Source organism: Crassostrea angulata, chromosome 10, assembly GCF_025612915.1.
Source record: "Crassostrea angulata isolate pt1a10 chromosome 10, ASM2561291v2, whole genome shotgun sequence".
Lineage (NCBI taxonomy): Eukaryota > Metazoa > Mollusca > Bivalvia > Ostreida > Ostreidae > Magallana > Magallana angulata.
Window position 1 is genome coordinate 37,619,007 of NC_069120.1, and position 22,242 is coordinate 37,641,248.

Consider the following 22,242-nt stretch of genomic DNA (forward strand, 5'->3'; position numbering starts at 1 on the left):
TTTTTCCTTCTTGTTCAGCGACAAAGTTGTTCCTGGGAACAAGTAGCACGAAATATAACGCTTACCTATAACTTATTCATAAGTGGACCGTGTAGTCATGTGCATCGTTTTTCTACAGTTGGTTCTTGCATTATCTCTGCTTGAAATATTCTTATTATTTTTTTTTTCGTGAAACAATGCAGAATAAATAGGGGCGCTTTTTTTCAAAGAAAACTTTTAGAAGTTCACGTTATATTACTTGTATTTGTTTGTACATGTAATATAAAGTGAACCTCTAAAAGTTGTTGTTTTTTTTCAAAAAAGGGTCCTCATTTCTTCAGCATTGTTTCACGAAAATTTAGAATAAAACTAATATCTGAAATAACGTAGATATTGTGAATCATGATGTTTACTGTAAACATTTCAAGAATCCGCTTTTCAAGGAAATATTCTTTCAATCATGTGGATGCACTGTTACATTTATAATGGTTGGCTTTGGTTTAATTTCAACTTAAATGCATTTTAAAAAAGAGAAGCTAAAAGAATTTCCAGTATCACATTTCAATTGATTTTATTTTGCAAATGTATTATTTTCTTTCACAAAAAAAGAGAAAGAAAAAAGCACAAAATTGATAGTATATATGTTCCTCTTGAGCCAAAATATTTGGTTTGATGAATAAAATGAATTTGAACTCAGTATATACATGAATGTGTTGAATCTTTATCATTATTGGAAGCCAGTTTTGTACAATCATTTCACAAGTTAACATTTCGTGTAAGCTGATGAGCATTTATCAAAGATGATGTGAAATATGGCTCCAGTAAATTGGCAAAAATAGATACCGGAATAGAGAGAGAGAGAGAAAGAGAGAGAGAGAGAGAGAGAGAGAGAGAGAGAGAACCCTTTTTCTCACCCAAGAAAAAATCCGATCACATGATTGATATAAATCATAATTTATGGTAGGGGGTACAATTATCCGTAGATGTTTAGCTCCGTACCATATTTGAAAGCCTTTAAATAAACGAGCACATTTAGGTACATATTTCTATTTCAGCTAATCAATGTATGTTGTCAAAATTTACCTAGATGTGAAAGGAGAAAAATGTACGTCACTGTGCTTACAGTACCCATCAGACCCAACCTAACAGAAAGTAAACCCCAACTAAACCTGGATTTACTTTCTGTGTTTACTCTGGGTTACTCCGAGTTCACTAGAGTGGACCCAGAGTAAACAAAAAGTAATAAAACCCAGAGTGGACATAGAGAGTAAACCCCGATCAGATGTATTACCCTGAAAGCAGACGCTGCATGTGTATTGGGAATATACAAGGGGCAGAAATTACAGGCAGTAAGATGGTTATAAATCAAAGTACTGAAAGTACTGATAGACGGAAGCATCATTTCGGAAATTAAACTAATGGCAATATATGATTTTTTTTATTTAAGAAAAAACAGCGCGTTTACCGCTTTAATATCATGTTATAATATTCGCGAAACGGTTTAGTATTATTGTCACACTCATATTTTCACTGTTTACATGTTTTTAAATATTGTCATTCAGTTTCATATAAAGCGTTTATTTCAATAATTCAAATGATCAGAAAGAGGATTTCAAAACTAAATCTCTCATTGAGTATGTTGTGTGAAATTGTGGAATATAAGAATATGTCATGTTTTTAATCACTCTGTTTATTTCTAAAAATCAATGGTTTTAAAAGTGTGAAATTCCTTAACTATTTTTTAATGGCCAAGACCGATGTACTAAGATAATTCTTTTGATTGTAACATTTGGCAGATGTTATAGAATCAGAGTTATACCGCCCCACCCTGAGGAGTCTTTCCCTGTCTGCTATAAAACAAGTTGAAATCGCTTTAAGGTACTTTACCACAGGTGATAATATGGGATAATATGGAAACTGTGGGGAATACCCTTGGTTACAACAAGTCAAGTGTATCTAGAAGCGTGCGCGATGTTTCGCAGGCCTTGACTGATGTTTCTTCAAAGTTCATCAAGTGGCCCTCAACCACCAGGGAAAAGATGGCCATCAAGATGGGTTTCTGTGCTATTGCTGGATTTCCCGCTGTAATCGGAGCGGTTGATGGTACCTATGTTAGAATTATTGCCCCCTCTGAGCATGAATCGGTTTATGTTAACCGCAAAGGATTTCATTCCATCAATATCCAGGTCATCTGTGATCATGAAGGTGAATTAGCAATATGTTTTATATATCCTAAAATATTCGAAATGAATATATATATATATATATATATATATATATATATATATATATATATATAATAAAAGAAAAAAAGCAACACTAACTGCAAAACATAAGCGCTTTCATTGTTAAAAATCTTCAGACGTTTTACAGTCGTTAAAACTATGACGTAATTACGTTACCTAGTGATAACGTCAACAATAATACTATGACGTCATAATGCTTTTTGAAGGAAACAATCATAGAATAAAGTTATATAGCGTTATATACAGTAAAACAAAATCAGAGACGATGAAACAGTCTATATCAAACTATTTAACGAAGGTTTTAGTGACTTTATAAAATGTTTTTCTTTTTCCCTTCGTTCAATTGCATTGTCAGTATAAAGTTTATAAAACGGAAAAACTGAAAATTGTCCGTGGCCACAAATATCAAGATGTTCACTAAGTTTAATTTTTCTGTACTCGGGTTGATTGACGTGTTGTTTGTGTATACGAATACGGGTGCGTAGGGTTGTTCCAGTTTCTCCTATATAGAATTCGTTGCATCCGCTACACGTAATGTTGTATATAACATTTTTAGAGGCACAAGACATGTTCGCATGAACAATAAAGTCCTTGTCCCCGAACTTGAACGATTTCCCGACTTTAATGTATTGGCAAGTTCCACAGCGGGGATCGTTACACTTGCTGACAGAATAAGATTGACGTTGAAAAGAAGACTTGCAAAGTATCCTTCGGAGATTCCTGGGTTGTCTTTTACTGTTGATGAAGTTATATTCATAATCCGAATGATATTAATATTATTCCAGTCGTACGTCAACTTAACAACATTCTACAAACTGATGAAAAAATGTCCGAAGTGCTGAAAAAATATAACTTCATCAACAGTAAAAGACAACCCAGGAATCTCCGAAGGATACTTTGCAAGTCTTCTTTTCAACGTCAATCTTATTCTGTCAGCAAGTGTAACGATCCCCGCTGTGGAACTTGCCAATACATTAAAGTCGGGAAATCGTTCAAGTTCGGGGACAAGGACTTTATTGTTCATGCGAACATGTCTTGTGCCTCTAAAAATGTTATATACAACATTACGTGTAGCGGATGCAACGAATTCTATATAGGAGAAACTGGAACAACCCTACGCACCCGTATTCGTATACACAAACAACACGTCAATCAACCCGAGTACAGAAAAATTAAACTTAGTGAACATCTTGATATTTGTGGCCACGGACAATTTTCAGTTTTTCCGTTTTATAAACTTTATACTGACAATGCAATTGAACGAAGGGAAAAAGAAAAACATTTTATAAAGTCACTAAAACCTTCGTTAAATAGTTTGATATAGACTGTTTCATCGTCTCTGATTTTGTTTTACTGTATATAACGCTATATAACTTTATTCTATGATTGTTTCCTTCAAAAAGCATTATGACGTCATAGTATTATTGTTGACGTTATCACTAGGTAACGTAATTACGTCATAGTTTTAACGACTGTAAAACGTCTGAAGATTTTTAACAATGAAAGCGCTTATGTTTTGCAGTTAGTGTTGCTTTTTTTCTTTTATTATATTTTTACCGGACACTGAGAAAATACTTTTGTGATTTGGATATATATATATATATATATATATATATATATATATATATATATATATATATATATATATATATATATATATATATATATATATATATATATTTTCCAGTGTCTTTGTTTATAGTAACACTACAAATCGTAATGTACAGTCAATTTCATCAATAACGCAAATGGTGTCTAGCTGTTTGGGTAAAGGCGGGGTTTGCATTATTATATGAAAGAAAATAACATGTAATTTCAATAATTTAATTAAAAAAAATTAAATCGTACAATTTTAGAATATTCTCTTTCTCTCTCTCTCTCTCTCAATTAATTAATTAATTAATTAATTAATTAATTAATCGATTCTCCCAACACTTCACCAACATATTTGCCAAGTGGCCAGTGTCAAACCATGATTCTTTCATTTTCCGAGGATCCAATGTTGGAACAGACCTTGAGGTACATCACAGAGGGATTGATGTTGATGGGGTTTACTGGGAGACAGCGGCTACGCCTGTAGACGATATCTCGTCACTCCCTTCTTACGACCAGTAAATCAGTAAGTATCAGACACGTGTAAATATGTAGTATTTGTGGCAATCATGTGTAGACAAAAACAACAGCCGAATATGTAGATCACTAGCCCAATGAACCCGAACCCCTGGGAGCCACTAGGTACTACCAAGTGGCTCCCAGGGGTTCGGGTTCATTTCAGGGGTTTATATCTCACCTGAGTTTCTTGATTAATAATTAGTCTTACATGGCGCCTATGACCCTTAAAAGGGTCCTCTTAGCTCACTCAAACTTTGGCATTTTTTAGCATTTTACAATGATCTAGGAGTAAACAGTTGTCCATTCTCTCCCTCAACTTTAAAATGTGTATCAAACGGATACCAAAGCAGTATAAAGGACTTATAGGGCTATTATTTCCCGGTGTTGTATAGCAGTTTTTCCCCCATAGTAGCTTTTCCCCCCGGAAAACCTACTATATAGTAGCCTTTCCCCCCGGGGGGAAAAGCTACTATATAGTAGCTTTTCCCCCATAGTAGGGTTTCTCCCTCACGTTTTTTGGTTCAGATTTTATAAAAAATATTTATGGAAATCCAGTAAGGATTAAAATCAATGTTTCTACACTCCCAGGTTGCATACATGTATATCTGCATTCATCTGTACAGGTTAAGTTTCGTTTTGCCGATTTATTATTTTTATAGACGATGCTGAAAGTTTAACATGTGTGTAATGGAATTACACATAGAACTTAATTTATGTAATTTATTGAAAAAAGTTTCACAAGTTATACACTTATATGCATAATTCTGTGTTCTGAAATTGTATTAAACGAGAATGTTTTAAAAATTTCTTGATAAATTTATCAGACTGTTTGTCTGTTTGTGAAAATTTCATCCAGGCTAAACCTCTGTTTTAGAGAAATTTTGTTTCCGATGTTACAGAGCCCGATTTTTAAAATCCTATTATAATAATTATAGTGCATATTCTTTAGGGTCCAATGTCTCATAAACTAGAGATGACCATATCACCATATTTTTATAGTGGCAGTGGTTTACCACTTGAAGATGACTCTGAAAATTTCAGCCCTCAGGGTGGGGGCCCTTGATGTTTGAGGGCTTGGTGATTAAAACTCCATTGTGGGGACCCGAATCTCAAACTCTAGAGATGACCAATTAACCATATTTTCACATTGATAGTGGTATACCACTAGTACAATTCAGTTCAATTCTTTATTTCTTTAAGCTTTACAGCTTATCAGTATAACATATGTATAACATGAGGTGGTAGTGTATTTACAGGAGAACTTGTGCACGTACAGATAATAACATTTAATGTTACATATACAGGTTGAGAAAACAAAAGACTACAATTTATGTAATTACAAATATGTAATAGTAGATGACACCGAAAAATTAAACCCCCATGCAGGGTAGGGGCCTTTGTTGTTTTCGAGCCCGATGTTTGAAATCCAATTATAAAGAATATGTATTTTTTAGGGCCTCATATCTCAAAAACTATAGATGACCACATGAACATATTTTTACGGTCATTTAAAAGTAAAAACATCATTTAAAAATACACAATCACTCATATATTTCTTTAACAAAATGATTCAAAATTACGTTTAATTCTGCTGCTTTTTTTTTTAATTTACGAACAATTTTTTTTAAAAAGGTACGCGGGTAAAATTCATTAATCTTCAAAACATTTAATAAATTCATAAGATGACTAATGATATAATGAATAATTAGATAAATAAATCAATGAACTTTTATTCATAAAAGGAGAAACCGAAAATCAAAAATAAATAACCAACCTAAGCGCATATACGACTTTTTTACTTGTTAGTTGATTAGAAGAACAAGCTTATATTTAAAAAAAAGTCAGCTCATCACAATATATGTGTTGGTTGTTTTTTGTATTTGTTTTGTTTTTTTAATTACCCTTGTTTAATTGTTCGAAGAAATAATATGGTACACATGGAAATTTTTATTGCAAAAATATGAAACAAATAGTATACATTTTTTAGGTAATTGAATCGTATATCTTTATTTATATAGCATCGTTTTCAAAATTGTATATTTATAAATCACGTTAAAACGTTGCAAACTTTAAAGTGGAAAATTTAGCAAATAGTGAGTGACAATATAAACATAAAGTTAGTTCAGGCTCCATTTCACATTTTCCAAAGTAACCAGCAAAGATACCGACATTGTTCTGGTTGTGAAGACATTTCATTGTTTTTTAGAATGTTTACATCATAATATCTCGCGTTTCGTAGAAATGTGCTTAAAAATATGAATATGCGTAACTTTAAAACGAAATGGTAAACACTAACTTTACACATGCTTTTAATACATAATTAAAATACCCCTTTATCATGATTTAGAACTCCATCAATTAAAGTAAAACTAAAACATTTCAGTTTCTTATCATATCATTGCATCCTGTCTCCCGTTTGATATTTAGAAGAAGAAATATATAATTGTTTTTAAGATCGTCAATTCTAACGGTATTAATTTAAAACTGATAGCCTTTTGGACGAAGGGAGTAATACATTTCCACTCTTTATTCCCTTACTCTACAAAATTAAGTCAAGATTGGCCACATGCGCGGATCTAGAGGGGGGGTCGGGGGGGTCCCGACCCCCCCTGGAAAATGAAAATTTATTAAATTTACATAGTAAAATTATCGCGAAAATATGCCTCGGACCCCCCCCCCCCCCCCTGGCAAACACAATTATCCTTCGGACCCCCCCTGGACAAAATTTCTGGATCCGCGCATGGGCCAGTTAGTTCCCTGGGAGAAGCTTATACATTGATGGTAATACATTGGATAATTAAATTTCCAAACCGGCGTATTTTCACTCAAATGTGTTCTCACGTGTTCATAACGTCGAAGTCTTTGAAACTGTAGATAAGCATCGATTAGATGAAAAAGATTCGAGGTATTCCGAAATCCGTGTAAAAGGTGTTCCAAAAAGGGGTGAGAACAGGTGAAATAAACGATGACACATGCATGTTATGAAGCCGCATGCCTTAGTTCATATTTGGGGTTGAAAAACCATGTATTTTATTCTATGTATTGATAAATGCCATAATTATCCTTTTTTGTGAGAAATTAATATCATATAAGTTAATGCAAATTATTGTCACGAATGGTCCGCAATAAACATGGCCGGAAAGTAAAAATGGGGGAAAATCCACTATATAGTAGGTTTTCCGTGGGGGGTAATCTGGCTATAAAAAGGGGAAAGCCCACTATATAGTCAGCTTTCCGTGGGGGAAAAACTGCTATATAGCCATTTTTCCGGGGGGAAGAACTGCTATATAGCCATTTTTACGGGGGGAAAGATGGCTAGGGGGAAAAGGCACTATATAACACCGGTCTAAAATTTGGGCTGTATAGGTACCATCAAGTGGCTCCCAGGGGTCCGGGCTCAATTCAGTGGTTATAATTATTTCACTTAAGTTTGATCACAAGAACTAGAAAACACTGGGATTATGTAGAGGACCTCAATAGGTATTCATAATGAGCGTTAGAGGGTGCCTATAACCCTTAAAAAGGTCCAGTAAGCTCACCCGAACTAATGTATATTTATCATTTTGTAGTGAATATTACCATCGGGTTCGGAATTCCATAAATAACAACATAAATATATGGGAAAAGCCTACCAATTATTTTCCCATAGAACTCCATACAAATGTTATGACCTCTCAGTACTTTACTATAATAGTTTCAGTCAAATCGTTGGTATCATTTGAAACTTCAATTCAAGACCTTTCAGGAAATGACAAAAAAAATATAGGGTCCCGTGGCGTTTATAGGTCAAATTTGCAGTTGTTTACAACTTACGGCGATCGGCAGTAAATGTCACTCTTCATAAAAAATCAACCCCCACCCCTACAATTTTTCCTAGTGTTGCTATATTCTTTAAAATATTCCCCCATTCCATCATTTATTTCAAAAACTAATAATTTTACTACAAAATGAGAATTGTCACATACCTGAATTCAGCCAATCGCCTAACGCCTACCCATTCATTCCTTATTACAACGTTCTATAACTTTTTCTCTGATGTAAACATCCGGGGGTTTGGTATTCTCATTCCTATACTTACAATCTTACCTACCTCAGAATTAGTCCATTTGCTATTTTTTAAAGACTTTAAACCTACCTGAGTTTATGTATGAAATTTGAGTCCCATGAGTTCAATGTCATGGATGTTGTCACTAGCTCAATTGATGACATCATGCTGCAGATGCTGGCGTTACAGGGAGTGAATGACATTCAGACCTCTGAATATATTTGTATATAATTAGTGACTGGAATCAATAAAATAGTTTGTTTACTACTTGTTTTTGAGTATTGGTATTATCTATATGATAAAATGTCAAAATTTTATTAATTTCCTAATAAGGGTAGATTCTACCCAGGTTTTAAGAAAACCTCCTGAAATTGATGAAATCCTAGTAAATTAATCAAAATATACATGCTTTATACTGACAAATTGGTAAAAAATGTTCATATCATGAACAATCATCCATTATTGATTCTAATAAGCCAAATAATTCTAATCAGGCCATTCCTGTTGATTGAGCATGTGCGAACAATATCACCACCCCCAGTGTAATGCAGCTTACAGAACTAGCAGATGCCCCCTTATCTTTCTTTATAACACTATTCTAGCAAACGAAAAAGGACATAATTTTGATATTATATTAGAGCTAGGTACCTGGGGTAATGAACAGAACTGTTTAATTGTAAAATTATTGAAAATTAAATCTAGAAAAGGCCAAGTTCTTGCCAATGTCAAAATTCAAGAGGGGTAACTATTCTAGTGTCAAATCACAAAATGCGCCTCCAAGTACAGAGACAGAAGATAGTATGCTGAAAAGTTTACCTTCATTATATAGAAGAATGTCCATCGTGATGAATCCGATGGCTACCGTCTGTCCGACAGCATCAATATGGGTCAAAATGACCCCGCCGCCCTGCCACCATCATCTTCCAAAGCTGAGGCAGCTGAACAATGGAGATCATCCTAAGTGCACGAATGAGGAAAAATCAGAGTTATAAGTTATTCATTGCACAAAACAATGTTCATACATCAAATTTTTTCATATATTCCTTACAAATAAAATATATACATTCTGATTACACACAGAAATACAGAATTTAATGATCTGTCAAGGGTGGGGTACATAAATAAACACTATTACATGTAAATACATGTAATAACATGTAATGCCAAATGTGATTAATGCAGTCATAACATAATTCAAGTAACTCATCAAAAATTACATACAGTCAGTCCAAATAAATAGAATTACATCATGTTGAAATTCTGAATCACTCAGTCAGTTAGTCTAAGGGAAGTAACTCTAAAAACTGCTATCTTGCAATGGACACTGTTGACAGTTTCAAGCAGTTTTAACCATGAAAACTTTACAAAATGCCCCTACTAAGCTCATAAAACATACTCATTCCAATAACATATACCCCATAATAGGCTGACATGAGTCCAATGTGCCATAACCCTAAATTTCCCTTTCATGTGCAATAAACATGTGTAACACTCCCCTCCCCACCCCTCTCTAAAGAGGAGTGGGTGGAGGAAAAAGGGGGGGGGGGGTGAGAAGAGACACTCATTCCTGACCATATGTATGCCTAACATGTACTCCTGGCTAAACACTCACAATCACAAATCTAGGGATAACAAAATGAAACATGGTAACTTACCAGGTGAAGGCACCAGCTGTTGACAACTGCTGTAGTTTCAGGGCGTGTGGGTGAGACCGTCTTATACATCAACCTTACTCAGGTCAAGACCATTTAGGCGAGGGAAAAGACTGCAGAACTCCTCTAGGTGGATGGCTGGGAAGCATGGGAGGCAGTATTTGATCCAAATCACTCTGCTGGTCCAGATGCAGAATACCCGAACAATGAAAATCTGCTGAAAAATAAACATCAAGATGACATTAAATTGACATTAAATAGCATCAGGTCATCAATTTGAAAAGAATAGACATTTTTTAATGCATTTCAAATATGATGCTTACAAAAAATAAGAAAAACAAATAAAAAACCTTGTTTACAACATAATTTTTGTCCAAATTCTATTGACAGATGATCAGCAGACCTTAATTGAGCCCATCAATTATGAGTTAAATATGAATTTAAAATTGAAAAAACAAGCAAAGAACTGCAAAAATGAATTGCTACACATGTAATCAACAATAATATTATCTAATTTAGAATTCAAACCAATATTTCTTGCTTTCTCTTCTTTCCTGGTCCCTCTAATTTTACTCTTTACACATATCCAATACTCCAGTCCCCCTCACTTTTAAATTACAGCCACTCCCTTCTTAAAATTTAAATTTAATGAACTAATTTTACTGCAAGTGTATTGAAATGTCAAGTCTGTCCAAATAATCGTGAAATATTGACCTTTGTTTGACTTTAAAGAAAGAAAACACTTAAAAAATAGGGTCTCTATAGGGAAAAGCCTACCAATTATTTTCCCATAGAACTCCATACAAATGTTATGACCTCTCAGTACTTTACTATAATAGTTTCAGTCAAATCGTTGGTATCATTTGAAACTTCAATTCAAGACCTTTCAGGAAATGACAAAAAAAATATAGGGTCCCGTGGCGTTTATAGGTCAAATTTGCAGTTGTTTACAACTTACGGCGATCGGCAGTAAATGTCACTCTTCATAAAAAATCAACCCCCACCCCTACAATTTTTCCTAGTGTTGCTATATTCTTTAAAATATTCCCCCATTCCATCATTTATTTCAAAAACTAATAATTTTACTACAAAATGAGAATTGTCACATACCTGAATTCAGCCAATCGCCTAACGCCTACCCATTCATTCCTTATTACAACGTTCTATAACTTTTTCTCTGATGTAAACATCCGGGGGTTTGGTATTCTCATTCCTATATATCCATTGTAAACAAAGTTCAGTTGTTACCTGTACCTTGCCCGAGTTGGACGTAGAGTTTATCCGTCAGACTTAAGAGGTTTTTAACAACTCATAACTCATATTTGTGAGTATCATTGACAAATATATACCGTCACAACAATGGTGTCAGAAGTGTTTGTATATGTCTGATTATTTTTCAGATCAAATACCCCGCACATTAGTTCGTGCATTTTGGCGCCATAATTTTTTTTCTGTCTTCCAAATTCGATCTAGGAAGATATGATATTTATTCATTTCAATTAAAGTATTGGTATATTTTTGAAAGAACTGTATTACTTTCTTGTTTATTTTGATTTTTTTTTCCTATTGTTTTTCTTTTCTTATATTTTTTTTCGAGTATACACTTACATGTTGTTTATAAAGATCAACTACAACTTGACTATTTCGTCGGAATGTCTGATGATTTAGTTCATACGTATATTAAGATCAGTACTAGGTAGGTGTATACAGGAGTAAAAGATCAAGATCATTACTCCTTTTGAGGTAAACATGAAAGAAACAGATTTGCTGAAAAGGATTGAGAGGTTAAAAAAAGAGCTTGTTGAGAAAGAAGAAATGTTAAGAGAAAGAGAGAATGTTATTAAAGAAAGAGAGAATGTTATTAGAGAAAGAGAGGATGAATTGAAAGAAAGAGATCTTACATTAGATGAGAAAGAAAAAGAAATAGCACTATTGTACAAAAGCAGAGAAAAGAGAGATTTAGACCAAATCAAACCAGAAAAAGAGCATGAGATGTTTGTCTGTTGTTCTAAAATAGTTATTAGCCCCACAGCACCCAAATTGTCAACTTATGATGGAACGACAGAGTGGAAACCCTATTTCATTCAATTTAATTACATTGCCCAGAAATACATGTGGAATGAAAGAGAAAAGTTAGACAAATTAATTGAATGTTTGAGAGAGAAAGCTTTAAAATTCTTCAGTTCAAGACCAGAAAATGTTCAAAGTGATTTTAAACTGCTGTGTCATAAATTCAAAGAAAGGTTTGACAAGAGTGAACAACCTCATATTATGAGACGTCAACTTCAGGAGACCAAACAAGAGGTAGATGAAACTCTTGAAGAATTTGCAGAAAGAATAGAAGAATTATCAATGGAAGCTTATCCAGACTTTCCAGACTTTTGGAGAAGCACAGTTACTATTGATGTATTTTTAAGAGGTTGTAAGGAAAAAAGAGCTGCCCTAATCACTCTGGATAAAGATCCTGAAACACTGGATAAGGCTGTTCAGTACATGCTGAATGCAATTACTAATCAAAAGCTATTGCTAGGACAAAAGAAAGACATCAGAAGAGCTACATTAGAAGATGAAATTTTACCCAACATAGAAAATACAAATATTAAAATAGTTCAAAAAACAGTTCCATCTCTAGAAACAAGAATTACAGCTCTGGAAAATGACAACAAAGAAACAAAAAGACTGCTAAAAGAAATACTAGAAAGAATGAAGGCAACTGAAGTAGAGAGAGAGTTACGATCCAGATCCTGGTCAGCAAGACCAAGATCCATTCAACGATCAAGATCCAATAGTGCTGAAAGAGAGAGTCAAAGTATTTGTATTAAGTGTGGTGAAGAAGGACATTTTGCAAGAAACTGCTCTCATCGTCAAAACAGATCTTCAAGATTCAGATCACCATCAAATGTACATGGGTATTTAAACTCTCACGAGCTGAGGAAATAGGCCATTCGTCAGCTCGACTCAATGAACCAAGGCCACAACCACATACCCGATTCAAATATTAGATTTAATTATAACCACATACCAGCATGGGATAGAATGAATGAAGTTGTCCAGTTTAATAAAACTTAAAAAAAAACAAAGATGTAAATATAACATGTTTCTAAACTTTACGAATACAACCTGATACAATGTTAATGAATTATCAGGAAATACTTAAAATTATTTTATGTGATTTAAGTTCTGCAGTCAAAGATGTCAGATACTCTGATATCATTGTCTGATTTTATTAAGATCTTGAAACTTAATGTAGTTTAGTAATTAATAACTACAATTCACAAAATCCTAGTAGAAGGTATGGAGAAGGACAAAATACTTGAAATCTTTTAATTTAGATAATCAAACCAATGTAGGGTTTTAACTTAAACAAATATATTTTAGGACTGAACAATCAATGTTCATTACTTTTAAATACACGTATTAGTTTTTAATAAGGCCAATATTTTTATGCCTCTTGATAACAGTGTTATCTGTTTTTATTTAATCTTTGCATATATGAAACATCATACTTTTGGCGTGCTTTATTTACAGTCGGATTGTCTGATTGTGAACAGCTGTCTAATAGTGTGTTACTTAGTAATTTATTAGAATTAATACATGTATATGTTTTAAAGTTTTACACACCAGTCCTTTTAAATATGATGGGGAGGAATGTAGTGAATATTACCATCGGGTTCGGAATTCCATAAATAACAACATAAATATATATCCATTGTAAACAAAGTTCAGTTGTTACCTGTACCTTGCCCGAATTGGACGTAGAGTTTATCCGTCAGACTTAAGAGGTTTTAACAACTCATAACTCATATTTGTGAGTATCATTGACAAATATATACCGTCACAACAATTTCACTGTGATATAGGGGTTTAAGGTGGTCCATTTTCCCCCTTATCTTTGAAGTGTGCATCAAACTAATGTCACGGAAGTGTAGGAAACTACAGGGCTATCATTTCTCACCCTCAGCTTTGGCATGTAGGGGTACTGTCTTTTATTAATTAAGACAAAATTGTTATGTAATCATTTTCAACTTTAGATTGAAAATTAATAAAAGACAGTACTATCATGGGTTCCAGCGGTTTGGGCTCATTTTAAAGTCTTTAACTCATAGGATTTTTACCACAAGAGCTTTTAATCACTATGGTTTTGAAGTGGGCCTTGAGATGTATCCATAATAAGCATTTATGTCATCTCGGACCCCTAAAAGAATTTGAAATTACATTTAAATCTTGTTATGAATACATTTGTGCGTCCACTTCTAAAGCGCAGTAATTTGAAGCTACATATATTGTGATAAAAATCTTTTAAGGTATTGTGATCAAAAACTAACAAGATACTAGACTTTGACCCATGCATGCACGGGTTGGCATTGCATATTATGTCGGGCATTGTCACACTCTGGTTTTCACCGTCGTGACTAATTGTTTGGGGAAATTAGCTCAAGGATCAACCTTTGTCTAAATGCAAGAAACTTGCTTCCACAGCACCTGAATGAATCAAAATAAAATCCGTAAATTTAAAATAAGACTGTCTTTATTTGATTGCCGCAAGATGGAAAGTCTTATAAAGAAAATGAATGAAATACACAAATTATAAAAGCATGTTATAAAATCAAAGAGATAACAAAAGTTCCGAAACACAATTAAAACAGATAAACGATAGACATAAAAAGAAATCAAAACAATATCGAGCATAGCGCTTACCTAAAACATGATTCGTAAGTCTGAACATTGTTGATTATTAAATAATAAAATATCGAAAAATGTAATAAAATAAAGACTTAAACTTGTTTTGTAAATTTAGCGGAAAAGTTTCTATTTTCGTTTTTGTTTACTCTAACTTATTTATCTCCTCGCGCAGAAGAGTTCTATCTAGTAAGGCGCGGTAAAGTATAAATGGCCGAAAAGTTAAATCTTAAGGGAATAAATTTTAAAGTAGAAATTAATTTCGCAATAAGTATAATTTAAAGTGTAGATTAATAAGATTACAAAGGTATTTAATTAAGGCGGGCAATTTTTAGCGAATAACAATTTAACATTGAAGTCATGAAAGAAATTTAAAAACTATCTAATTAATTGGATTAAGGTATTAAAAACTATTTCAAAAATATCCTTAATTTAAAAATAAGTAATAAAAACCTTAAATAAAATTCAGCTTAAATAATAAAAAGAATAAAACAGTAATTTCAAGCTTACCTGAATGAATCAAAATAAAATCCGTAAATTTAAAATAAAACCGTCTTTATTTGATTGCCGCAAGATGGAAAGTGACTTTGTAAAAGTCACTTACCATTGCGGTCAATCTACGGACTTTTGTTTCGACCAATCAGGTAACTTGTTTTAAAAAAGGTTTACGCCCAATTTCGGCAAAATTTCTTTGATGCTTGACACTATAAGCTGAGCCAAAGAAGGTGTTATAACAATTACTCGTATTTCCGCGGAGAAGGCCTGTAACAAAGACAGGATTAACTCGAAGTCGAAACAAAGTAAATAAGTTTTTATATGAGGCCGAAATGAAATAAATAGGTTTATCTATGTGGAATTTTGAAGTGTCAAGCCAAAAGCGCAAAGGAATTTACCTCCAAAGAAACCGAAATAAGAATGTTTTTCTTAGTATCTAACAGCTGGGAATGTCATCCTAAGTTTACAAAAGATGTGCGAATGAATTAGCTAACAAAGAGAATTTCCAAAAAATACTTAAAGGAAATTGTGCGAAATAGTAGATATTATTAAACTAAAATAAAATAAAATTTACTCATACATGAGGAAAATCCTAATTGAATATTAGAATTAATCCAAAATATAAAATCAAAAATATCATGAATTATAAATTCATGTTAATCATAACATAGATACATCAAATTTGCACACCATGTTGACATTCAGAACTCTCGGAATTTTTCATATTAAACGCACTGAGTTGAGTTATCTCCCGTATTTTCTTTCATGAAAAGGATAGTTTGCACATTTTTAATAAAAATTCACACGTATTTTTATTATCGTTTTTTAGTTTATCCATGCAAATGTACGGAAGCGTATTAGTGCCACAAATACACTTCACATTTTTTTATTTTCTACACTTTAAAGTGTAAAATTCACACTTTAAAGTGTAAAATTTACACTTTAATCTGTAAAATTTACACTTTAAAGTGTAAAATTTACACTTATAAGTGTAAAATTTACACTTTAAAGTGTAAAATTCACACTTTAAAGTGTAAAATTCACACTTTAATCTGTAAAATTCACACTTTAATCTGTAAAATTCACACTTTAATCTGTAAAATTCACACTTTAAAGTGTAAAATTCACACTTTAATCTGTAAATTTACACTTTAATCTGTAAATTTTACAGTTTAATCTGTAAAATTCACACTTATAACTGTAAAATTTACACTTTAATCTGTAAAATTTACACTTTAATCTGTAAAATTCACACTTTAAAGTGTAAAATTCACACTTTAGTCTGTAAATTCAAACTTTAAAGTGTAAAATTCACACTTTAATCTGTAAAATTTACACTTTAATCTGTAAAATTCACACTTTAAAGTGTAAAATTCACACTTTAATCTGTAAATTCAAACTTTAAAGTGTAAAATTCACACTTTAATCTGTAAAATTTACACTTTAATCTGTAAAATTCACACTTGTTGTAAAATTGGCTCATATATACACATACATTGGAGAGTATTTATCATTTCCGATGGTTTGATCGAAGCATTATGGACTGAAATATTTTAATAAGCAAATATTTCAAACTTTGTCTTCAATACAGTGACATCATTACACAGTGATATTTTTAAAAAACCGTGGATTTTTCAAATAGATATCAGTGGTTTTATGCCTCGGCTTTCTTCCACACTTTTTTATGATGATTTTACAATAAAAATAACAGATAGTGTTGAATTACTGATCATTCAAAGAATATACATTATGTAGCATTCTGTCTAAACCTCGATTTAGCATATGTACGTTCAGTACTTTGAGTTGTGTACGTACTACAAAAACTTGATTAAATAAAATTGTACTGTATACAAATGAATAAAATTGATGCTTTAAACAAGTAAAAGTCTTGTATACATTTAGCAGGCTTGAAGACTGTGTATTTGCATAAAAGTGAACAAAAAGTCAAAACCCCAAAACATTGTTACAGATAATTCTACATTTTATGTTGCGGCCACCATATAAATATAATTATGTGGTGGCCGGCTGGCCGTCAGATAAATTAGTGGTGATCGCTAGTTTTTAGTCCATTGAATTATCACTTTTTCAGTTTTTGCGAAACTTTTAATCTGATTGAAAAAGACGAGGGAAACAGCTTGCATTATAAAAAGCCCTTAGCGTTGAACATTTTTTTGGCCATGTGACACTGATACATTTTGTCTAAGAGAATTATAACTGTTTCAGTCTTTGAAAAATTGAATACTGTTAATGAGAACTCATTTCTCGATTGCAATGTTTATTATTAAAGCAAGATCAAAGAAATGTCGGACATTTAATTAAAACATCCATGTGGTGTTGACATCATATTTTATAGATTAATGTGTGATTTTTACAGATATATGAGTAAAATTTACAGATTAAAGTGTGAAATTTACAGATTAAAGTGTAAAATTTACAGATTAAAGTGTGAATTTTACACTTTAAAGTGTGAATTTTACAGATTAAAGTGTGAATTTTACAGATTAAAGTGTAAAATTTACAGCTTAAAGTGTGAATTTTACAGAAAAAAGTGTAAATTTTACAGATTAAAGTGTGAATTTTACAGATTAAAGTGTAAAATTTACAGATTAAAGTGTGAATTTTACACTTTAAACTGTGAATTTTACAGATTAATGTGTGAATTTTACAGATTAAAGCGTAAAATATACAGATTAAAGTGTAAATTTTACAGATTAAAGTGTGAATTTTACTGATTAAGTGTAAGATTTACATATTAAAGTGTAAATTTTACAGATTAAAGTGTGAATTTTACAGATTAAAGTGTGAATTTTACAGATTTAAGTGTGAATTTTACACTTTTAAGTGTGAATTTTACAGATTAATGTGTGAATTTTACAGATTAAAGTGTAAAATTTACAGATTAAAGTGTAAATTTTACAGATTAAAGTGTACATTTTACAGATTAAAGTGTGAATTTTACACTTTAGGTGTAAATTTTACAGATTAAAGTGTAAAATTTACAGATTAAAATGTAAATTTTACAGAATAAAGTGTAAATTTTACAAATTAAAGTGTGAATTTTACACTTTACAGTGTAAATATTACAGATTAAAGTGTGAATTTTACAGATTAAAGTGTAAATTTTACACATTAAAGTGTGAATTTTACAGATTAAAGTGTAAAATTTACAGCTTAAAGTGTGAATTTTACAGAAAAAAGTGTAAATTTTACAGATTAAAGTGTGAATTTTACAGATTAAAGTGTAAAATTTACAGATTAAAGTGTGAATTTTACACTTTAAACTGTGAATTTTACAGATTAATGTGTGAATTTTACAGATTAAAGCGTAAAATATACAGATTAAAGTGTAAATTTTACAGATTAAAGTGTGAATTTTACAGATTAAGTGTAAGATTTACATATTAAAGTGTAAATTTTACAGATTAAAGTGTGAATTTTACAGATTAAAGTGTGAATTTTACAGATTTAAGTGTGAATTTTACACTTTTAAGTGTGAATTTTACAGATTAATGTGTGAATTTTACAGATTAAAGTGTAAAATTTACAGATTAAAGTGTAAATTTTACAGATTAAAGTGTACATTTCACAGATTAAAGTGTGAATTTTACACTTTAAAGTGTAAATTTTACAGATTAAAGTGTAAAATTTACAGATTAAAATGTAAATTTTACAGAATAAAGTGTAAATTTTACAAATTAAAGTGTGAATTTTACACTTTACAGTGTAAATATTACAGATTAAAGTGTGAATTTTACAGATTAAAGTGTAAATTTTACACATTAAAGTGTGAATTTTACAGATTAAAGTGTAAAATTTACAGATTAAAGTGTAAATTTTACACTTTAAAGTGTGAATTTTACAGATTAAAGTGTAAATTTTACAGATTTAAGTGTAAAATTTACACTTTAAAGTGTAGAAAATAAAAAAATGTGAAATGTATATGTGGCACTAATACGATTCCGTACAAATGTGACATTGTGGAAATATAAACTCCATATATATAATAGCATCCCGTGGTTTAGCGTGAATGTAATGTGCATGATTGTAAAATCCGAAAAATTCGGACGATTTCCGGATTTTTTAAAGGAATTTTCGTTGATTATTAATTAGCGAAACCTGATTGAGAAAAAATAAAAACAAATTGGTAGTCTCCAAGTACCAATGATGTGAAAAATATATATAAAACAAAAAGACAGTATACTTCCGATTTCTCGGTATTAAAGCCCAGAATTCGAGTCTATCATTTTAATATAGTGGTATAGATAAGCCTTTGAGATGAACTCAAACCGCTGAGAACCTCACAACCTAATCTCAAGACGGAAAATGAAAGCCCTGTAGGTTACACATTCTACCCTGGTATTCGTTTGAAGGACATTTGAAAATATGAATAATAATTACTCACCTTTTGACCGTCTATCATTTTGAAAGGGTAAATATTGGCCAAGTTCGGGTGAACTGTGTTGGGATTTTTATGGATCCAAGATGACTCTTAGAAGAAGAAAAAATATCAGGGGTTTTCTTATAAACCTTATTATTAGAAGCTCTAGTGATGAAAAAAAAGTGACATAAGCCCTACAAACGTGTCCTCACCCATTTGAACAATTGCAATCTAGTGATACTCCTTGACTCCTTATCTGAAGGAGATAAATGGTAGCCCTATAGGACCCCTACCCTGCCCAGGTATTCGTTAGATACAATTTAAATGCAAGCGAAATAATGCTTATCTTTCAAGCCGACCCTATATCAGGCTTGGGGTAATGCTAAATGTAATGGTAATGCATTGCAATGCATTACATGTTTTCAAAGTAATGCTTGTAATGTGTAATGCCACAAATCTAGCATTACAAGTAATGCTAATGTAAGGCATTACTTTCCAAAATCTAGTGTAATGCTGGCATTACATGGCATTACTTTGCAGTACTATGCTTTTCTATGCATGTTCATTTTTAAAAATGTGATGAATTGAATAATTGAAATTGTATTTGATTAAAATTTGTTTTAAAGAAGAAGAAAGTCATTCTTGAGATAAAGATATTTTGGTTGTATGATTAAAAAAAATTAACGATCCATTCCTTAATTGTCAATATAACTAGCTGTAACAACACAATTTTAAAACATTTTAAGAGTGTTGTTATTAAGAATTTTATATCATTTTTGAAAAATTTACTCCAATTAGTTCTTGTCAATGAATTCTTTAATGTGAATAATGTGTCAACAACACAGAATGCTCCTAGGACAATCTAAGTAGTATCAAAACATTCTATTGTTTTAAGAGGTGCTAAACATCCTAATCCCCACCCTTCTATTGGCTGTGTTCCATTGGAAAAGGAAACAGACATACACCCTTAAAAGCAAAAAAGAATGCATTAAAAAGAATGCAGTGTCCAACCATGCACTCTGAAAGCTTAAAAATTATTTCCAGTATTATAACCCATTCGAAAATAATTTTACACACGCTCTCTCTCTCTCTCTCTCTCTCTCTCTCTCTCTCTCTCTCTGTATGTATGTTTTATATATTTATGTACAATAGTTTGGACTGATAGAAAATACAAGATTCATGTACAGCATTTTTTCTATTATTGCCTGGACACTTATTATAAATATCTTAGATTTTCAAACCGGATGCAGTTAAAAGATGAAACCTTTGAAACTTGGCTGATCATAAAGCAATGCACTTTTGTGCTTTCATGGAATTTGTTATAAGGTAAATTGCATTAATTAAATTTCACTATTTTAGTATTGTGGTAGAATTTAAAATCACCAAAAATACAAATTTATAAGTGCGTAGAAAAAACTGGCTGCTCTATACTGATGAATCAAACGTCTTATTTGTATTTAAAAATAGGATTGATTGTTTAAAAGCCTAAAAAATTAAACAAATTAATACTCTAGATACACTAACTTTTTTAATTGATCAATTCATAATTATCATCAAAACAATCATGATCGCTCGCGGTGATACCGACGTTAGGAAATCTTGTTAAACAGGTCGAGACCAACTATATTTTGTGACGTCGGCATAAATTTGCATACTAAATTAGGCATCTGTTTACTTTTATCGACAAACCAATCAGGTGAATGAGTTGCAAGGCATTGTGGGCTACTACAAGTTTCAGTGTATACAAAGCGTATTGAAAATATATACCATTTTGAATTGTCTTTTGGAAACTCATTTTGAATGATTTTTCAGAATTTATGAAAGTAAAATGGACAATTATGTCTGAACTACAATTTCTATGCTCACATTTAAAAAATATTGCATATGAGGACTTATATCAACCTATTTAAATACCCCACTGTCAATGTTCAAAAGAGAGGTACGTCCTATGGAATTAAAAGCAGTGAGTACTGTTTTTTTCACGTGATACCCCATATTTGGGACAACATTAGTAGAACGCGCGTTGATATTTTCTTCAGGGACATTCATCAGAATGCTTAACGGACAAACTACTTTATGCTGCATATAGCTTGCGCTTCTGCGTTTGAATATTTGTGCATTTCTACTACCTTGGCTATTCACGTATGTTAAAAATGTACAGTTACCTGTATTTATTTCTAGTGCACAATGATAAAGTCACCAATACACAAATGTGATGTTTTTTTCTTATCAAAATATGTTTGTACTTGTATCCGTATGTTTGTCAGTCGTTTGATACTGATCATTTTTGAAGCAACAATTAATCAACTAAAACAACAGTATTTTTTAATGTGAGCATGGAAGAAAGTTAATGGTACGTAATCTTTCCTTTTTTACCTTCTAAAGTAAAAATCAAGATGTACAAACATTCCGGCAAGCAATTAAATATGGTGTATAAAACAGACAAATAGCACGTGCGTTTGTTGAATCGTAAACACGTTATAGACCGTCATGCATTGAAACTCATTCACTGGATTGGAGAATCTGTTTGCCGAAAATACTGTCACGTGTTAAATAATGCTATCCATATAAGGTAGTGTACCCGACCAGTTAAATACATTATAATTTTTCAAGATAATTGAATAATCTAGCATGAAAATTATTAAAATATGATAC